General features: G+C 46.6%; 1 protein-coding gene across 3 annotated transcripts in view; it reads right to left on the bottom strand.

The window, feature by feature from the left end:
• CDK14 (cyclin dependent kinase 14) overlaps nt 1-20248 on the bottom strand; it is a 387005-nt gene that overhangs the window by 281466 nt on the left and 85291 nt on the right. The window contains exon 1 of one of the 3 annotated variants that reach the window (XM_018554837.1): nt 18695-18956. The exons of the other annotated variants lie outside the window; for them this stretch is intronic. The gene's annotated coding sequence lies outside the window, so the exon portion shown is untranslated. Of the gene's footprint in view, nt 1-18694; nt 18957-20248 lie in introns of those variants that run through there. 3 annotated transcript variants of the gene reach the window in all.

Genomic DNA, 20248 nt, shown 5'->3' with positions numbered 1-20248 from the left:
TGTGAGCGGAGAAAGTAGGGCCAGGCTTTCGGCGCTGTTCCTTCTTGCGCGCCTGGGGAAGGAAGGTACTCTTACCCCCCGTCAGATCCTTAATGATCTCATCTAAGGTGGAACCAAACAGACGGTCCCCCGTAAAGAGCAACTCCTGAAGAGCCTTCTTGGAAGCCTGGTCCGCCAACCAGCACTTAAGCCAGAGCAAACGGCGAAGCGTCACCGCCGACATTGACACCCTGGACACCAAGGGCGCCGCATCCAAGGCCGAATTACAGACATAACGCAGGCCCTCCACCTACTGGTCCGCCAATTCCACAAAGGCGGGGGAGACGTTCTCCTCCGCAAGACCCTGATGTAACATTTTTGCCCACTCTGTTAGAGTCTGAGAAATCAAGGCTGAAGCCAAGACCGGACGTACGAGAGCGCCCGAGACAGAGTACAGGGAACGCAAAAGCGCCTCAGCCTTCCTATCGGAAGGATCCTTAAAGGACGTCGAATCCTCCACCGGGATAACCGTAGCCTTGTTTGAACGAGATACCGGCGGGTCCACCACCGGAGGTGAAGACCACTTAGACACAAAATCCTCCTCAAAGGGGTAGCGAACCGAGAACCGCTTCGGGACCGTAAAGGACTTGGAAGGCCGTTTCCACTCCTTATAAAAAGGAACTCATCAAAAAAGGAGAAGGAAACACCTTGGCGGAACGCCTACTCTTATGCGTCCCAAACTGCACGTGCGGCAGCGCGGAACTGCTGGCAACGTCCTCAATTTTGAGGGTCTCCCTAACAGCGTGGACTAGCACAGAAACCGTCTCGCGTTCCTGAACCAGGAGCGTAGACGCGGCCTCATCCTCACTGGCAGAATCCGGGTGTGAGGAATCACCCGGATCAGGATGAGGCGATGGCGTGGGCAGCTCCCCCTCCTCCTCGGATTCCCCCGACAAGGCAGGGGACGGCAAAGTTAGGGCCCGCTTCTTAGATGGGCGCTGCGTCAAGGCACGCTCCATGCGCATCCATGACAGAGGAAAAGGCTTCCAGGGACAACGCGGTACCAACTTCTACAATCATCCAGCCTGTCGCCCTGGGGACACTTGCTAGAAGAAAAATCAAGTCAAACGGAAGAAAGGAAAAAAATTATTCAGAGAAAAAATTAGGCAAAAAACTGGAGACTTGTCAGCAAGTGAGGGGTTGGGCCACCAGCAGGGGCCGCCCCTAGGCTGTCTTGTCTTTTTGTTATGTGCCTAGCGTCCTACTCCTGCAGGTGGCGATATACCCTACCATTCAGGATCTACGATCTGTTGCCCTGTGTCCTTCAATGAACGGAGAGAAAATTCTCCAACTCGGCTCACTCCGGTTCAGCTATGTTGTCCTAGATTGCTCACTTCTCCTGCCTTCTCCAAACTCTTCACCCTTTTGTGAATAACCCTGTAAAAGCTAGTCTGTGGGCTGAATGAACAAAAAAGACTTGATCTCCCATCCATGCCAGCTCCTGTATTCAGGCAACTGGCACCCATGGCTGCTTGAATATTGGGCATTTCCACAGCTGATTGGCTGTAGTCAGGGCTCTCCCTATAATAAACAGGCTGAGGTGGCATCTCATATGGGGGGGCAGCCTGGCAGGGTGGTGGGGAGGAAGGCGGCGGGGGGGGCAGCCACAGCGTCCAGGTTTCTAAGAGTTCTTAGCAACCTGTGACACTCTGTACAGCTTCCCACCGAGCTCACCGACATCACTGGTTGCCAGGAGCTGAGCGGCATGCAGCCGTCAGCTGCATGTAAACAGCAGACAGTGAGGGAAGCAAGAACCAGCCTGCTATTGGCTATTTCAAATTGCAATAGCCAAAAGCAAGCTGCCTATTGCACCCGGCCACTGCTTGCTGTCAATCAGCAGAGGAGCAGACCTGAGAGAGCAGAATAAGACTGCCCATACACCTTGCGATCATCGGACGACACTTTTCGCAGCTCGTCCCTCACGCAGCTGGGCGGATCTCGACATCGATGTTGGGAACCGCTCCGGCGTCTCAGTATACCACGAGCTGTAGCTCGCGGTATACTGAGCTTAGGGTAACGGGAGGACGCTAGTTTGTGTCCTCCCATTACCCTAAGGAGAACTATGGGGAAAAGCCCTGACCCCATAGTTCTCCTTTAAATGTGTTGGAATGGCCTTGTGAAAGCTCAGACCTCAATCCAGTTAAGAATCTGTGGCATGACTTAAAGATTGCTGTACACCAGTGAAACCCATCCAACTTGGAGGAGCTGGAGCAATTCTCCCTTGAAGAATGGGCAAAAATCCCAGTGGCTAGCTGTGCCAAGCTTATAGGGACATAACCCAAGAAACTTGCAGCTGTAATTGCTGGTAAATAGTTACGCACGCTCAAGTTTTCATTTTTTTGTCTTATTTCTTGTTTGTATCACACTGAACAATAATATTTTGCAACTTTAAAGTGGCAGGCATGTTGTATAAATCAAATGCTACAAACCCCCCCAAAAAATCCATGTTAATTCCAAGTGGTAATGCAACTAAATAGGAAAAAAAAAGTTGTTTTTTTTGCAAGCCACTGTATTAACAATAATATAACTTATTTGTGTATCACTCAGCTGTAGAACTTCAGTATAGATATTTGGACCATAGATAGTCTTTAAACAATGGCTACATTGTACAAACCCCTACAACTTCAAGACGTTTTGGGGAGTCTTTCATGGATAAGCTCTGTAATAAACCTTTAGATGTAAAATTTAAAAAAATTGTAGGAGGTGCACCGCAATGGAAATTTAAAAACCGAAATTTAAAAAAATGTCGGTCCGAAACCGAAAATGTTTTTTATTTTAAATTCTTCAAATTGTTTTAAATATTTTATTTTTTTTATAAACTTTTTATTTATTCATTTTTTATTCAATATTTTTATTTTTTACATTACTTTTAGGGGCTTCGGGGAAATATTAGGGGTCTAAACAGACCTCTGATATTTCCCTTTTAAAATAGAAAGAGAATTTCAATTTCCTCAATCTCTTTTTCTGCAGCCCATGTTATAAATGAACAGGAATCATCTATACTGAGTGTTCCTGTCCATTCATAACATGAGGACAGAGTATGTTTACTATAACCACAATCATGAATGAACAGGAGGGGATGTAGATCACTTCCCATTCATAATGGAGGATATAGTAACCATACTCTGTCCTCAATTATTTACAAACACTCAGCGATCACTGACTGCTTGTACCGCTCGCTCAGTCTCCTGTGACTGCTTGTACAGCTGTCACAGGAGACTGAGCGAGCGGTGCAGGGAGGAGAGTTCAGCCTCCTGTGACAGCGCTGGCTGTCTTCGCCCACACACCGTTCTGCTGATCTGTGACAGGAGGCTGAGCGGTTTAGCAGGAGAGATTTCGGCCGCTCACAGTGCTCTCCTCCCCCAGCGATCGGCCATCCGGTGACAGTTTCTCTCCTCCCCGCTGGGACACAGATCAGTGCCTAGCAGGGAGGAGAGAGTACACGGATGCACCTCTGTATCGGCCAGAAAAATTGCACTTTCGGCATTATGCCAAAAGTGCCCTTTTCGGCCGATATGTTTTGGCAGCCGATAGATCAGTGCATCCCTAAAAAATTGTATACAAATAATAAAAAAAAAAAAGTTATATAAAATTAACCAGAATTAAAAAGGCCTTTCCTCGCCTCGCTGGTAGACCTTTTACATATTTGCATGTCACGAGGCACGGAAAGTGCTGTGTTCAGCAATATTAATTGACTTCACAGTTCACACATAGGGCTACATAATCCAGAAGGCAGATGCATGGAGACGATTGCACGTTCCCCCGAAATAGCAACAATTTGCATGTATTATATGCACCGATTGAACTTCAGACTACAAATTCCTGCGTACTCTGCTAACCAATACATCACACAGGCATTATATACACCGGATATTTTACATAGCTGCAAATAGTCCTGGAAGTAGCCAAGGTGACAGAGTATTACAGAGGCTTTCAGACACCTTCTGTGCTCTAAGCGGGCCCCAGCAGTCAGCTACCGCAGGGGACCCACAACAAACTTGGAACTGTCATACAAACCAATTAGTCCTGTTCATATCGCTGTGCTGCAGTCCAGTGCTGTGCTTACAGAAAAAGCCGCTTGCGTGAATCTTACTGCGTGTGTTCTAAGGATTACAATTATTTATTTATACAGCGCCAACTTATTCCGCAGCGCTGTACAATCCTTTAGACAAGACAAGTAAGAAACACTGACAAGCATCACTGACATACAGAATCATGACTAGGGCAAGGCTTAGGTTCTCTTTTTTACCTACCCCTGCTACGCCAACCACCAACCCCCCTTTTTCTCCCTTATCTAAAATAACAGGCCACACAGTATTGGATATAAATTGGCTACAGCAGCCCTTTATTACAAATATGTAAACATTAGCAAATCCATATAAAAACTTTGACTACTAATTATGTGTGTGTCCATGTACACCCACCTACACACAAATTAATATATATACATATATGTACACACACACACACATATACCTGAAGGTCCCATTACCTTACAACAACCATCTCTGCATACCTTTTACCAAGGCCCCTAGCCGCAATGCACCGACTCAGGGACAACACACAGAATTGATGCAGAGACATTTTACAACTATTCCTGTCCACCATGTCTGCTGACTCCGCCACCACGAGAACTGCGCACCAAAGACGAGTCCTCACCAACACCGTACCACCATACACTGCCTTCCAGGACCCCCAGACCATGATATATATGTAAAACACACCCAACATTACAGACAACCAGAATCATAAAGGGGCGGGAAGTTCGCTCGCCGTGTGCTGGCTCCAACTGACCAGGGAAAAACTCCGCCTTCTCAAACCACTGGAAGCCCCTCCTGGACCACCTATGAAAATCGGCCAAACAGGTAAGTACCCCTTTTATTTTAAAAGATAAACACTTGACCCCTCCTTTTGATTCCAAGTCCACCCTGTCATGTAGTCCCTCCGCCTATTTTGTTCCTGTCTTTTGCTCCGTGGCTATCTGAAGATGAGTAGGACCCTGCCCAAACGAGCTTACAATCTAAGAGGAAGGGGACCAAAGACACAGTGTTGGGGAAGACTACAGATGTATACCGAATAAACTGGGAGGGATTCGGGAGTATTGCAAAATGGGAGCAGAAGGGAAGGTTGTATAGGGTGAGAAATCAAGGGGAGAGCCGATATGTTTCTCCAAAGAAGTGCGCTTTGAGAGATTATTTAAAGTCTTGTAGGGATGGTGAGAGCCTGATGTGGCATAGGAGAGTATTCCATAAGGTGGGGGCAGCCCTGGTGAGGACCTGTAGATGGATCTACTAGAATCAATGTTAAAAGGAGAACTATGAGGTGACTGGCGGAACGGATGGGGGAGGGGGCGGGTACAGCTGGCAGAGCCAGCTGTCACTCACGCAGCTGGGCGGATCTCGACATCGATGTCGGGATCCGCTCCGGCGTCTCAGTATACCACGAGCTGTAGCTCGCGGTATACTGAGCTTAGGGTGACGGGAGGACGCTAGTTTGTGTCCTCTCGTTAACCTAAGGAGAACTATGGGGAAAAGCCCGGACCCCATAGTTCTCCTTTTAAACTCTCAACCTTTTTTTTAATAATGAATCCAGATCAAACATATATACATAGTCCAGCAAAGTATTTCTTTACATTTTTGCCCAAGCACTCACAGTCATGTTTTCAAACTGCTCCAACTCTCTGTTTGGCTTCCCTGAACTTCCCATTCAACATAAGATCACAAGGGACAGAGCAGTCTCCAGTAGACATGTGCAGCGGCTAAAAATTTGTTTAGTTTCGGATTTCGTTTTTCGGAATTCGGATCCTATATGTGTTTCGTTTCGGGAATCGGATTCGTACTCAGATCTGATTCGGAAATCGTGTTGGATTCCCGAAAATTCAACTTGAGGTGGGGTAGCAGAATTGGCACATTTGTCATTTCTGGTTGCTGTGCTCTAGTCTTTACTATTAAAAAGGGACATTAAAATCATTTTCTTAAATTTGTTTTTATCCGTTTAAATGTTAAACAGTGCGCGCACAGGATTTGGACGACAATTCGAAATTTCGGATTCGGATGCTCCGAATCTACGAATTTCCGAAATTTCATCCGAATTTCGATTCGAAACGAATCGCACATGTCTAGTCTCCAGTGGCTGTCCATCTACTAGCTTGGAGAAGGGAGGAAGAAGGAGCACAGAGCAGGGGAGCGTCTTGCCTTGCTGAGATGAAGAGGGTAAGACATGTTGAATGTTCCTCCTCATGTATCACTTGCCCCTCCCTTTTAGATTGTAAGCCCTCACGGGCAAACTGTTGGAGGTATATAAATCCTGTATAATAATAATAATAATAATAATAATAATAATAAATAAGGACTGGCAACTTTTAGCCTGGGGGGCAGACACAAACACTAACTGGCCCTTTCATGGTAGGGACAGATATCTGTAGGCTTATGGTGGGTACCATGGTGGATGTCATGGTGGGTGCCATGGTACCACATTGATCAGTGGACATGATGAAATGTGGGAGAACCTACAGGACACGGTCTATTGTGGCACCTTGACATCGTCCAGCATCTGCTTCCTTGCAGCTCTCTCCATGATTATTTCAGAAGCTGGTGCTGGAAGACTTCCATCTACCAAATGCTGTGATCCGAATGGGGAGCAGGTACCTACATAATGGCTAGCATGTGTCATTGAATGCAGGTCCCACTTAAATCAATGTGTAAATGGTGGTGGGTCTCCACTCAGGGCCACCAGCCCAATGTCTTTTATTAGTACTGGGCCAGGGGGCAAATGATCCACTCAGCCCTGCCAGACCACACAAGTAGGTCCTTGAGCACAGCCTGCCATCAAACACACCCCTGGCATGCTGATTCAACAATGAATGAGCAGAAGCACACTGTTGATTCCCCACAATGTTCACTCTGCTCTCTCCTCCAGTCTGAATGTTTTGTGTCGGCAGATTTCCACAACAGAAGAGCCTTAATGGCTCCTAATTCTGGTCCTCCCTCTACCATTCTGAATTTTGCTGTACAGCTCAGTTACAGAAGGACAAAACCAGGTGGCCAGATTCGGCTTTAAAGACACCTTCAATGATCTTAACATTTAACGCTGTTTTTTATTTTTTCATATCCGTCTGGAGTTCTGTTTTAAGGATTTACATTAATAGCTGAAATGCAAGAAAATAGGCTACAGACATAAAAATCCCAAATTATCATTAGAGGAAGACTATATGAAAGTGGAATTATATTTCCTCACAAGTGAAACCAGCAGGAAAAAAAAAAAAACAAGCAGAGGAAAGGAACGCCGGCACAGAGAAGAGGAGGTCACAGCAAATTATGGAGCCAATGTGACACAAGGCATGTCAGCTCCGTGGCAGCCATCCTTTCAATCAAAACAGCAATTCCACGACGGTTCTCCGGAAGGATGATCGGCTCATGAAGGGAATACGGGATGTGTGAGATGATTAAGGGAGACATCTCATCTACTCAGCGCGGACTACGGGCTGACACACTCTGCAATACTCTGCTATAGAGATGCTGCACCATAACAAGCACCTCTCATCCCATCTGATCATATAGTTCATTACAGATACCCAGGGAACGGCATCAAACAGGTCAATCTAAATAGCTTCAGACAACTATATGTATGAGTGTGCAAATATTATCAGAGTACAGTACTGAACAAACAGTCAATTAGACTATTAAATAAAACCCCGAAAACTGCCCAACCAAAAAAAAAAAAAAGAGTCACCACCTGGATTTCGGGCAGTTTTATGATCTGTGGTTGCTTCAGTTGGTCTGGTCTAGGTTAAGCAATGTTATGTCCCCAAAAAATTAGGCCAGCTCCCTACCTGAATATACTGAGTGATCAGGCTTTTCCATCAATGGCTTTTTTTATTCCCTGATGGCACATTGGGCATATTACAAGATGACGATGCCAGGATTTATCGGGCTCAGATTGTGAAAGAATGGTTCAGGGAGCATGAGACATCATGGTCACACATGGATTGGCCACCACAGAGTCCAGACCTTAACCCCATTGAGAATCTTTGGGATCTTTGGGATGTGCTGGAGAAGATTTTACTCTGACTCTTCCATCATCACTACAAGAACTTGGTGAAAAATGAATGGACGGAAATAAATGTTGTGAGATTGCATAAGCCTATCGAAACTATGCCAAGGCGAATGTGTGCCGTCAAACTCCATATTAGAGTTTGTCAATTTTTTTGGGCCGTGCTGTGTGTGTGTGTGTGTGTGTGTGTGTGTGTGTGTGTGTGTGTGTGTGTGTGTGTGTGTGTGTGTGTGTGTGTATATACACACACACATTATTTTTTTTATTACACACACACACACACCAGACAGCATGTTTGTGTAATCATTGTCATATTAGAACAGCATATGCAGAGTTATACAATATGTGACTACATTGCTACATACACATGTACAGGGAAACCAGGGGACTCTGTCACGAAGCAAAACAACTGTGTTAAAAGGCTCTGATGGAAGCAGTCATTCCTCAATTCACATGCTTATGGACTTCTTTCACATGCAGCAGACTTTTAATACCCTCTGAAAAGCGATCTTGGGAGGGTCACTTAACAGAGGGCAGTTGACAGCCAGTGTACAGGCATTTGTTTTTTTTTTTTTTTTTTTTACTATGGAGATTTTGCATTGCAATACTGAGCCAAAACAACGTGCCAGCCTCTTGGTGCACGGATGCGGCGCTATCCCATTGACTTCAGTGGTCACTTTTGGCAAGCGGCACCGTCAAATGTATAAAATTTGCAAAGGCGGAAAGTATCACGGCCACAAACTTGAGTGGCCAGCATCTTAGTTTTAGGTAGGGGGGCTATAAAAAAAATGGGTCAACTTTCAGTTTTTACAGCTTCTTTGCTGCCTCTGTGAACAAGGCCTCCCTGGGCAGCGCAGTGGCCATTCGCTTAGTGGTCTTGTCTTGAAATGCCATTTTGCAAAGTAATTTTCAATTTTTTTTATTCTACAGCTTCCTTTAAAAACAGTCCCTGGTGATACTGCCATGAAGGTCCTTGTTTAGACACCTCCTGTAATAGGGTGACAACCCTTTGTCCCTGTCTGCTCCAAATTAATAAGCATCTCATTAAAAACAAAAAACTGCAATAGTTTGTGACAGCCAGTGCAATAGCAAATCAAATGTTATTCAGTCAGGGTTAACATCTACTTTAACACCTTACCGCTGGCCTAACAGGAGCTGTCACTGACAGCTCCCGGTCACTGTTACGATTGGGAGCTCCCAATCATGCGACTGCTGTGCTCTCAGGATCACCAGTACTAAAACACAACTTAATATTTTTAGAGCCATCACATTGAGAAATCGCACACATGCCAACCTGCATTGGATACCACCACATACTCCCTCAGGAGAACAAGCAATGCACACAGATGGACACTACCCACCAAACAAGCAGACATGTTCAGCCTTGCCATCATCCTAGGTGAGAATGGAGGCAGCGAGTGAGATGAACAAAACAAAAAAAAAGTTAAAAAAAAAAAAAAAGGCTTTTCAGAGGGGGGAGAGTTGCAATCCATTAAAGTCATTTTTAGCTGTGAAGGTCCCCTTTAAAGCAGAACTCCAAATATTATAAGCCCTTGCAATGGGGGTTTACCTAGCACTGCAAATGTTAAGTGTTCATTTGTATCTAGGTAAAAAAATTAAGTTATAATCACCAACCAGCAAGCTGTCACAGCGCTCCCCGCAACCTGTCTCCCCATCCACTGCAACGATGGTATGCCCCTTGGCGTCCTCATGTCCTATACACTGGGTATAGAACGTGATAACTCACAGGATCGGGAGAGAGGGGTGGGCCAGTCTAAGAGCCAAACAGCTTAGAGGATCATACGAGTACAACTTTTTTCTTCGGAGCCTAGACAAAAACGAGCACTTAACCCTTCCATTGCAGGGGTAGCCACACTGCAAGGGTTTGGAAATGTTCTTAACTCTGCAACTCTCCAGCATCTACCAAACAATGTGATATCAGTTTTGAGTGGACTGACCCTTTAAGCTCACCAACTCAGCAGCAGAACCCCCCCTGAAAAATGACTCTGGAAACGTTGGCAGCCTAATTGTACAGCAAGTTTTCTCCCTCCGAGCCAAAACCAAAAGGAGAATGCAGAGACAGATCCTTCTCATTCTCTTGTCTCGGATTATTCTGGTCACTTCCCCTGAATGGAACATGAACGTTATTAAATCCATCTTTACTTAGGATGAATAGTTAATTATTTCTTACAGCTCCAGGCTTTCGGCAGCCCACATACAGCAGTTTCCTCGCTCGGCACATATTCGTTAATTGCAAACACAATCTTGAAACTCATATGTGCGTTTAACGACGCAAGCGCCGTTCCCTATATGAATCCTGACTTGTGATTCAGTGCTGAGATCAATGCGAGCAACAGATGTATATCATCCGCAGGATAACCCGGGAAGAAGCCATTGATCTCATCCATCTATGTTGTCTAGAAGAAAAGAACCAACCACAACAATAACTCACAATGAAAAATGCGCTCGAGGAGCAAAACTGGATCCTTACAGCTAAGCAATACAAATTAACTCAACAAAAGTGGTTTTATATTGGTGAGCACAGCCTGTCCTTTGAGGATTGTGTAATGATGACATATGCTCTCTAATGGATGGGTGGGATAAAGTGGAAGTCCTTGCTTGTCTTTAAAAGTGGACCTTGCCCTTCATGCAAGGTCTGCTTCGTTAATAAGGGCCCTGTAAGAGTCTTACCTGCAGATTGACTCCCGCCCAAAAAACGTGCACACACAACAAGCATGCAATCCATTGCTGAAAGCTCCTGGAAAACGCACTTTAGCACGTAGACGAGCATGTATGGGAACATTTATGCGCAATAGCGCACTTATGAGAGCGTACGGAGGTGCGCTCCTTAGCATACAGACAAATGGAGAGTCCCACCGCACTCCTGACCGAGAATCCCCATACAATGTGGGGGGGGGGCTGAAGTGGCCTTCATCATGCAGGTCATATCACCATGCGTGGCAAACGTTTTGGAACCTGTCCGGTCCCTTTATCAGCCAAACAAGTGACGAACGTTGCCATGCATGGTGATATGACCTGCATGAATGAATAAAAGGATTTCGTTTTGAAGAAAACCTGGAGTGCCGAGTGCTGGTGACCATTTTTCTCCTTAGCATACAGGTGCACGCTCATTACCGTGCACACTAGCCTATAAAAACGGACAGCAAGCCATGACCAAGTTGCTGAGTGGTCTTCAGCTAGTACCTGTGTGCCCTGTACTGTTCCAGTATCCTGACTTCCTGTGTATGAACCCGGCTTGTGACCATTGACTCCACTTCCTCCTTCTTATTTGGTACCTCTGCTCTCTAATCTCCTAGGGCCCATTCACACCACATCCAGATCATCTCCAGACCAGATTGTTTCCGGACCCAAAATGCATCCCAATATATCCCTATGCTATTTCTGGTCTCTGTTCACACGAGCGCAGTCCGTTCCAGACCAGACCAAAACAATACTGCCCAACTCATTGTCAGGTCTGGAATGCAATGGAGCTGCGGGCAGGTTAACACCATTTCCCGGACCCTGGCTTACGTTTCCTGACCCTGCTCCTGATCTGTGATTCGGCACCTCAAGGTTCGGCTCCCTGTGTATGACCTTGGCTTGAACCTGACTTCCCTCCTGGTCTGCCACTTGGTGGATCGCTCAATCAATACCCTGAGCAACGACATCCAGCCAGTGCTCCGTTGGCCTCACACCTGTTGCCTGCCTGCTCTGGTTTCAAGAGGTCCCAGTGTCATCCCAGTCCTGCCAATTCACCAGCTGGTCCAACGCACTCAATCGTCTCCTCAAGTACCAGCCAGCCACCAGTATCGGCACCTGTGCCCCACTCTGTCCTTACATACCCTGTCACCACTTCCAGAGGTGTGGGGTGAGAGATACGCGGGCAGCCCACTTTCAGTTTAAAGTTAATATAATTATTTATTTTCCTTCGCCTTCTGTGCTGCAGGGGGTAACATCATCATGCTTTGGGTGAGATTCCAGAGAATACTGAGTAACCCAAATTTTGCGAGAAGATGAAAGAGCATATAGTGTAGTTGCGTCATCTCATGAGATTTGGGCTACTCGGCATTCTCTAGGATAACCCCTGAAGACTGAAGACTGTTGACATCATCCTCGTCTTTCCTGCTTTAATTTACTTCCAATCATTGGTTCCAATATGTCCAATATGACGGCTTTCCCTTGAACTGGGATGCTTCTCAACAGGTATGACCATGTGAATTTGTGTAGCCAGGAACCCTAAGGGCCCATTCACACCAGTGTGGTTAGCATGTGTTTTGTTGCACATTAAGATGCATTGCGTCCAGGCAGCCTATTCATTCAATAAGCTGCCAAACCCAACACTGTGGACAAAAACATCAGACCTGGTCCATTTGTATAAGCGCAGCGTAATGCACAGTAGATGTGGAATGCCATTGGCAATAAATGGTATCGCAGGGCACCAACGCACGTAACTTGGACAGCATAGGGGTCTGAATGGGCCCTGAAAGCCAAACACAACCTCCAAAACCCTCAGCTCAAACCCTGACCACCAATCTTAAAGTCAACACACTCAATAACATCTCAAAAAAAGCTTTAACATGGTAATACTAATTAAAAAGTAAATTTGGGGTATTATTCTGCAGTTTTTATGAAATAGAATAGCTGGTGATCCTGCCATGAAGGCCTTTGTTCCAAAACTTCCTGTCCCTGGCTTCCAACTGTAGTCCTGCATTGTCACCATGTCACATGAGCTTCCGATGGAGACTACAGAAGGCCATTTGAACACACATCGAGTAGACATGCTCCTGCAATGGGTTGGGGGTACATTCTCGCAGAGATTTAAGCCCACAGCTATCTCAGGAGGCAGCAGTGAAGCACTGGTGATGTGCTGCTGCCTGCTGACATGAAGCTGATTGGCAGGAGGGGGTGACTTGGCCAGACATCAAGGCCATGTATAACTCCGGGCCTGGAATCCCAAAGTACCAGCACTTTAGTATTTTTTAGGGCTGTGGAAATTAACGATTAATCGAGAAAATTAATCTTTCAACTTTTTGATCGATTAGAAATAATTTTGATCGCTAATGAAAACACTCACCTCTCCGGGAGTCCCGTCGGCTATCCGGTGACGTCACGGACATAGACGTCACCGGACTCCTTCTCCAAGTGGCTCCGTCGGCAAACGAAAGTAAGGGGGGAGGAGTCCGGTGACGTCGATGTCCGTGGCGGCTAACAAAGGGAAGGGGGAGGAGTCCGGTGACGTCGGTGTCCGTGACGTCACCGTACTCCCCCTTCGTTAGCCGACGGAGCCACTTGGGCCGGTGAGTTTGCCCAAGAAACGTTCTGCACGAGCGCCAGCCAAGGCATTGGCCTATACACATACAGCACAGCAATGAAGTAATAAAATGAACTAGGATCACACTAATGCAGCACGTTATTATTCTGAGTTGCCCCACTCAAGTGGCGGCCATATTGAGTGGGGCACGTGAGATTAATAACGTGCTGGATTAGTGTGATCCTAGTTCATTTTATTACTTCATTGCTGTGCTGTATGTGTATAGGCCAATGTAGTTGGATCTGTATGTGCATTATCATTAATCAAAATTAATCGAATAAAAAAAATTTCGATTAATCGAACACGAAAATTTTAATCATTACCAGCCCTAGTATTTTTACAATGTCATTGTCACTGATCAACCTGTGAGAAAGGGGCCTTAGGACTGGTAAGCTGCAATAAATTACATTGTTTCTCCCTGGGTTTAGATGTTTTATTGTTGTCCTGAACAGTAGACATGTAAGCTGCGGAAAATGTAGGTTTGGATATTTTATTATCTCGAGATTCGGGTCCAAAATTAATTTCAGTTCAGGGTTTCGGATTCGGACGAAATCCAAATATTAGTTAGTTTCAGATAAGTTTTATAACGAATATTCGTTACGACTACCACAGAAAAACATATACAGATATAAATACAGATGTTCCTCGCTTACCGACTTACCAGTTTTGCGACCACTCGCACTTACGACGGACCGCCGATCGACCTCCGACCTTGCGCGTCAGTGCGCCGTGTCGCCGGCGGAAGTGGTGTCCTCCGATCTTCACTGCGGGTCCCGGTAAGTATTTTTATTGCCTGATGTACAGTACACTGTTCGGTATTGTACATCTGCAACGCTATACAGTACTGTACTAATGCAGTACTGTATAGAGTTCCTCACTTAAACACCCAATCCATTTAACGAACTGGTCGTAGGAACGGAACTCGGTCGTTAAGTGAGGAATACCTGTACTAAATCTGAATCTCCTAAACCCAAATGGCATTCGGGATCCTAATTTCCGAATTGTATTTGGGAGCTCCCGAATGCCATTGGGGTCTGGGAGCCATGTACTCATATTACTAAAGCTGAGGCTCCTAGACCCGAATGGCATTTGGGAACTCCTGAATGCAATTCGGAAATTCCGATCCCGAATGCCATTCGAGTCTAGGACCCTCAGCTTTAGTATTATATGTATATACTGTATATGGCTCCCATGTTGCCGTAACGGAAATTCATATTCAGACCCATTAGGATGCATTTAACCAAAATACACATCCGATTGGCCAGACAAGTCACATGTCCGATTCAATTTAGTTGTTGAATGAAATTCGTAATGGATCCTAAATTTCGGAAACGGAAATTCAGACCTATTCGGATGCATTGGGATTCAGAAATCCGGATGTGTCCAAAGGTCCGAATTTTCAGAAAATGTGTAAGAATTTTGATTCGGAACTAAACGAATCGCATATGTCTACTGAGCAGTAACCCAACCATGCGTACATCTTCAGAAGGTGGAATACATTTGCTGCTGCAAATAACAGAATACAAAAAAATATTAAAACTCTTGTTTTTTTTCCCCAACAATAACCTGACCATACACCAGTATGTTATGTTTCTGCTCAGTATATACGGCAGGATTTACAACTTTATTCACAAAAGGGTGGAGAGTTTGGAGAAGGCCGGAGAAGTGAACAATCTAGGACAACATCGCTGATTTGGGAAAATTCTCCAATTCAGCTCACTTTCCAGATCAGCTATGTTGTCCTAGATCCGGGGTGCCCATTAGGTAGATTGTGATCTACCAGTAGCTCTCAAAGCTGATGCTGGTAGATCACGAAGGGTGTGAATGGCGGCCCCTTTATTCCATGTTGGTATATTTATTTAGCTGTGCACACACCTATTATCCCGAGTCTGCTGAGCCAAGCTCCCCGACATCTTTCTGGTGGATACTGGTGGTTGAAGTGCTATGTGTTACATCAAAGAATATTAGCTTACACAGCCAGTTGCAAAATACAGCAAGGTGAGCCAGGAGAGAGAGAGCAGGGAGAGACAGACAGGAGAGAGGAAAGACAGCCAGGGGAGAGAGAGCAAGGAGAGACAGCAAAGAGAGACAGCCAGGAGAAAGAACGAGGAATGACAGCCAGGACAGAGAGGAGAGACAGCCAGGCAGATGAACAACGAGAGACAGCCAGCAAAGAGAGAGCAAGGAGAGAAAGCAAAGAGAGACAGCCAGGAGAAAGAACGAGGAATGACAGCCAGGACAGACAGCCAGGCAGATGAACAAGGAGGAGAGACAGCCAGCAAAGAGAGAGCAAGGAGAGACAGCAAAGAGAGACAGCCAGGAGAAAGAACGAGGAATGACAGCCAGGACAGAGAGGAGAGACAGCCAGGCAGATGAACAAGGAGAGACAGCCAGGAAAGAGAGAGCAAGGAGAGACAGCCAGGAAAGAGAGAGCAAGGAGAGACAGCCAGGAAAGAGAGAGCAAGGAGAGACAGCCAGGAAAGAGAGAGCAAGGAGAGACAGCCAGGAAAGAGAGAGCAAGGAGAGACAGCCAGGAAAGAGAGAGCAAGGAGAGACAGCCAGGAAAGAGAGAGCAAGGAGAGACAGCCAGGAAAGAGAGAGCAAGGAGAGACAGCCAGGAAAGAGAGAGCAAGGAGAGACAGCCAGGAAAGAGAGCAAGGAGAGACAGCCAGGAAAGAGAGCAAGGAGAGACAGCCAGGAAAGAGAGAGCTTTTTTTTTCCATTGGTAGATCTCATGTAGCTCGTCATTTGAAAAGTAGATCTTAACACAAAAATTGTGGGCAACCCTGCCCTAGATTGTTCACTTCTCCTGCCTTCTCCAAACTCTTCACCCTTCTGTGAATATCCTTGTTAGAGTTGTTTGAAAAAAAATAATTTTTGGAACGTGCTTTTAATATTATAATAGTTCATGGGGTCAAAACGGCAATCATTCTGACCGCAGTGATGGAAAGAAAGATCAAAGGGATGGGATGGGAAATTTTTCTCTGTCAGCATTCTGACAGAGAACGTGGTTTTGGTTCAGCAACACTCCATTCATTCCAAAATCGAATGCCAAAATCAAATGAAATTTCGAACGTCAGTTGTGAAGTTTCTGAGGGCGTTATCCAATGTTCTAACCAGATTGAATGAACGTACACAAATCTACCAGTGTGTGGCCAGCTTAAGTCGTAGACTAGATGGCAGTCTTACCTTACCACTCCTTATCAGCCCGATAGAGAACTGTCGGCACAAAGCATGGAGGATGTGTAAAGTAAAGCAACAACCCGACAACAAATAATGTATTCCTGGCAGGTCATCAAAAGATGAATAATGTCGCCATTAGGTGATTGCAATGCAGATTGCTCTTTGCCTGTCCTATATCTGCTACTCCTGCTAATCACAGGGGAACTAAAAGTCTCAGCATGTCTTTGAAGCTCTGCTAAGAATAAACTGGCCAACAAGATGACCCAGTCACTAGCCAACGGAGGACTACAAGATCCAGCATGCCCTGCTAGCATATTATTCTATTTATCTGAGGAGTGACCTCTCCCATTGACTGCCTACAGCAAACTGCACTCATCTAAACCAACCAATCATTAGACAACGCTGCGACGCACGCATTATAGTACGTGAATCTGCGTTATTTTTTAAGCTGAATGGGCTGATACATACACAAACATGGGGCGTCATATCACAGGGTAACACACATGAAAATAGACGCACATGTGTTTTGGAGGTGCGTTGGCGTGCAATTCACAATGAACGGGATAGCAGCGTGCCAACGCATGGCCGCGCACTACGGTAACCCTCAGCAATGGTGTGATAGGACCCTTCATTTTTCTGGCAACATCAAGCCGATACCACTATTTTATTCCTTTTATTGTACTCTTAAAATAGCACCAACATACGCCATCACGGCTGTTTACAAAACGCACTGCAACCCAATCCTTGCCTGTGAAGCAGCTTGCAATCAAATGTCCACAGATCAATTGTGGCTCATGTACTCATCAGTCTTGTTTCAGGTACTGAAAGAAAATGGGAGCATCTAGGAGGGAACTCATACAAAGAAGAGGGGAGCATGCAAACAGGGTGCATGGTTGCAACTGATCCCAGAATTCCAGCGCTGCAAGGCTTTGGTGCTAACCCCTAATCCAGTGTTTCTCAACCATTTTACAGTCATGGAACCTTTTATAAGTATTCCAAATATTGAGGCACCCCAGTCTAAAATGTAAATGCGAAAAATGACATGTGGCCCTAAAAATTCCCCTCCCCTTTACACATCGGAGCCCCCCCTTTCATATCAGAGTTCCCCCCTTCACATCAGAGTCCCCTCGATACATCAAAGTCCCACCCTTTCACATCCGATTTCCCCCCTTCACATCATGGGCCCCCCTGCACATCAGAGTCCACACAACACATCAGAGTCTCCCCTTTTCACATCAGAGGTCTCCCCTACACATCAGAGCCCCCCTTTTCACATCACAGTCCCCATGGAACATCAGAGTCCCCCCTTTTCACATCAGAGTTCCCCGCTACACATCACAGTCTCCATGACACATCAGAGTCCCCCCTTTCAAATGAACGTTCCCCCCTACACATCAGAGTCTGTGATGTGTTTCACGACCACCCCATCCACATCCCAGCCCCCCTTTCCCATCATCTCCCTCTTTCACATTAGGACCCCCTCTTTACATCAGGACCCCCTTCAGAATCCTTTAGTGAAAATTTCAAAGGCACCCCTGACAAAGCCAGAAGGCACCCCAAGATGCCACGGCACCCCGGTTGGGAAAGGCTGCCCTAAGCTCTGGCATTGTCCAACTGGCTCATCCAGGTCGCTGTAGCTTCCTACACATCATCTGTTTCTAAGCTCCAATTACAGTAAATTGAAAGCAATTGGGTCTGGATCTATTACAGAACCGGGGAAAGGAATCTGTTTTGTTGTTTTTTCTTTAAATGATTTCCGCTCTTAATTATTTCCTTGCATATGTTTATAAACTCCAGCGGCTGTAGCGATGGTTGAGCGAGGTGTATCCCCGAGGGATGGGAATGCTAAGAACTGTATCACACTGACTCCTCTGCTTTGAATAATTTAGGAATCAGGATGGCAGCGGCTGTGTTGCACGGTTTAAGACGTGGGATCTGTGGATCGCCTGCACGGCGTAGGCAGGGACCCGTCCTGGGAAAAGGTGTGTGCCAGGCTGGGGGGTGGAGGGGAGCAGGTGTGTGCCAGGCTGGGGGGGGGAGGGGAGCAGGTGTGAGCCTGGCTGGGTGGAGGAGGGGGAGCAGGTGCGGCACGAGAAAACACCGACTCACCGTTGTGCTGTCCGATTCACCTGCTGCAACTCTTCGACATGTCCCTTCGCTGTCAGCGATTGCAGTAAGGCCGGGCTGGCTGAGCGAATGAATTCACAACATGTTAGTGCTGAGCGAAGGAAGGGGGAAGGACGTTACTACACGGCTCGGAGAGAGAGGGGGGGAAATCACAAGCTGCAAACAGGGAGATCTCAGCAGGCGGGCCATTCCCTAAGGATGCTGAAGCGTCACGCCTAACCGTGCACGGGCGGGATAATAAGCTGCTCCCTGGCTTGGCCAGCGGCGGGGCTCTGCCACCTGAAAGCGTTAAAAGAGGGATTTCTTGTAGCAGAGGGAAGGATGGACTTGCCTGTAGTGTACGGAGGAAGCAGCCGGCGAATCCAGTCCCTGCAGTAGTAATGCAGCCGGAGGATACACGTGAATTCTGGCACTTCGCATGCAATGCCTTTATAAAGAGGACCTGTCGCTCTGGGGCAGCCATCTTGCCCGTCCTTCCGTGACAAGTGCGTTCTTTATTCATATGCGATGCGTGCTATCAGATGGCGAAATGCCAGGCAGAGGTCAGAATAGGTACTGCTCTCCGCAGAGGTGGGCAACTGTTGATTGGAGCTGACCCGAACCATTGCAGTGAACTAACTTAGCCAATAAAAGGTCACATACTGGTTATAACAGAAATGAGTATACCAAATACAGTCTATAGGCTCAGTTCACGCAACTCACTATCTGCATGGAGTTTGCATGTTTTCCTGTGCTTGTGTGCAGTGGCGTCACACGGGGGGGGAGTGGCCCGCACCTGGGAGGCAACATTGGACGGGTGACACCAAAATGACTGACAGTCATTTTGGTATCACCCCCTTCTGAAAAGTCGGGCACTCTATCATGGAGCGAGAGCAGCAGAGAGGAGGGCCCCGGCGGCATGCCTTATCACGCCGGGTGAATGTCCCCTCCTCTCTCTGCCGACGACCATCACCAAGATGGCCGCCGGCATGTATCACAAAGTTGGCCACTCATGCGCGATGACGTCATCGCGCTTGCACGTGATGGCGGGGTGTCACCTGTTATCTGCTCCGGGTGACACCCGGCCTTGGGACGCCCCTGCTTGCATGGCTTTCCTCCCATACTTCAGGGACATGCTGGTGCACTAATTGGCCCTGATATGTATGCATGTGAGATAGGGATCTTAGATTGTAAGCTCCTTGGGGACAGGGACTGATGTGAATGTTCTGTATGTAAAGCGCTGTGTAAGTTGGCGCTATATATTTCTCTGTAATAATAAGAATTAAAGCAGAACTCCGGCCTTCCCTTCCGTTTTCAAAGTTGTACCGGCTCCTCTCCTGGACTGAAATAGCTTCCTCTGATAAACACTGCACACTGGGAGCTTCTCACAATGTGCATTAGAGGCTGCTGCAAGTTAGATAATGCTCACCCCTGTGTCATCTAGCTCTTTCCTCCCCAGCCTGCCTGTCCCTGGCCCACCCCTTTTACTCATTGGATTTCAGTTCTTTCAATCATGGAGGCTCAGCGTCCCATGTGGGCATTACCTGGGACAGTCTG

The sequence above is a fragment of the Nanorana parkeri genome, unplaced genomic scaffold (genome assembly GCF_000935625.1).
Source record: "Nanorana parkeri isolate BGI_ZX_2015 unplaced genomic scaffold, ASM93562v1 scaffold174, whole genome shotgun sequence".
NCBI classification, from domain to species: Eukaryota; Metazoa; Chordata; class Amphibia; order Anura; family Dicroglossidae; genus Nanorana; species Nanorana parkeri.
This window is presented reverse-complemented; position numbering and strand designations above follow the sequence as displayed.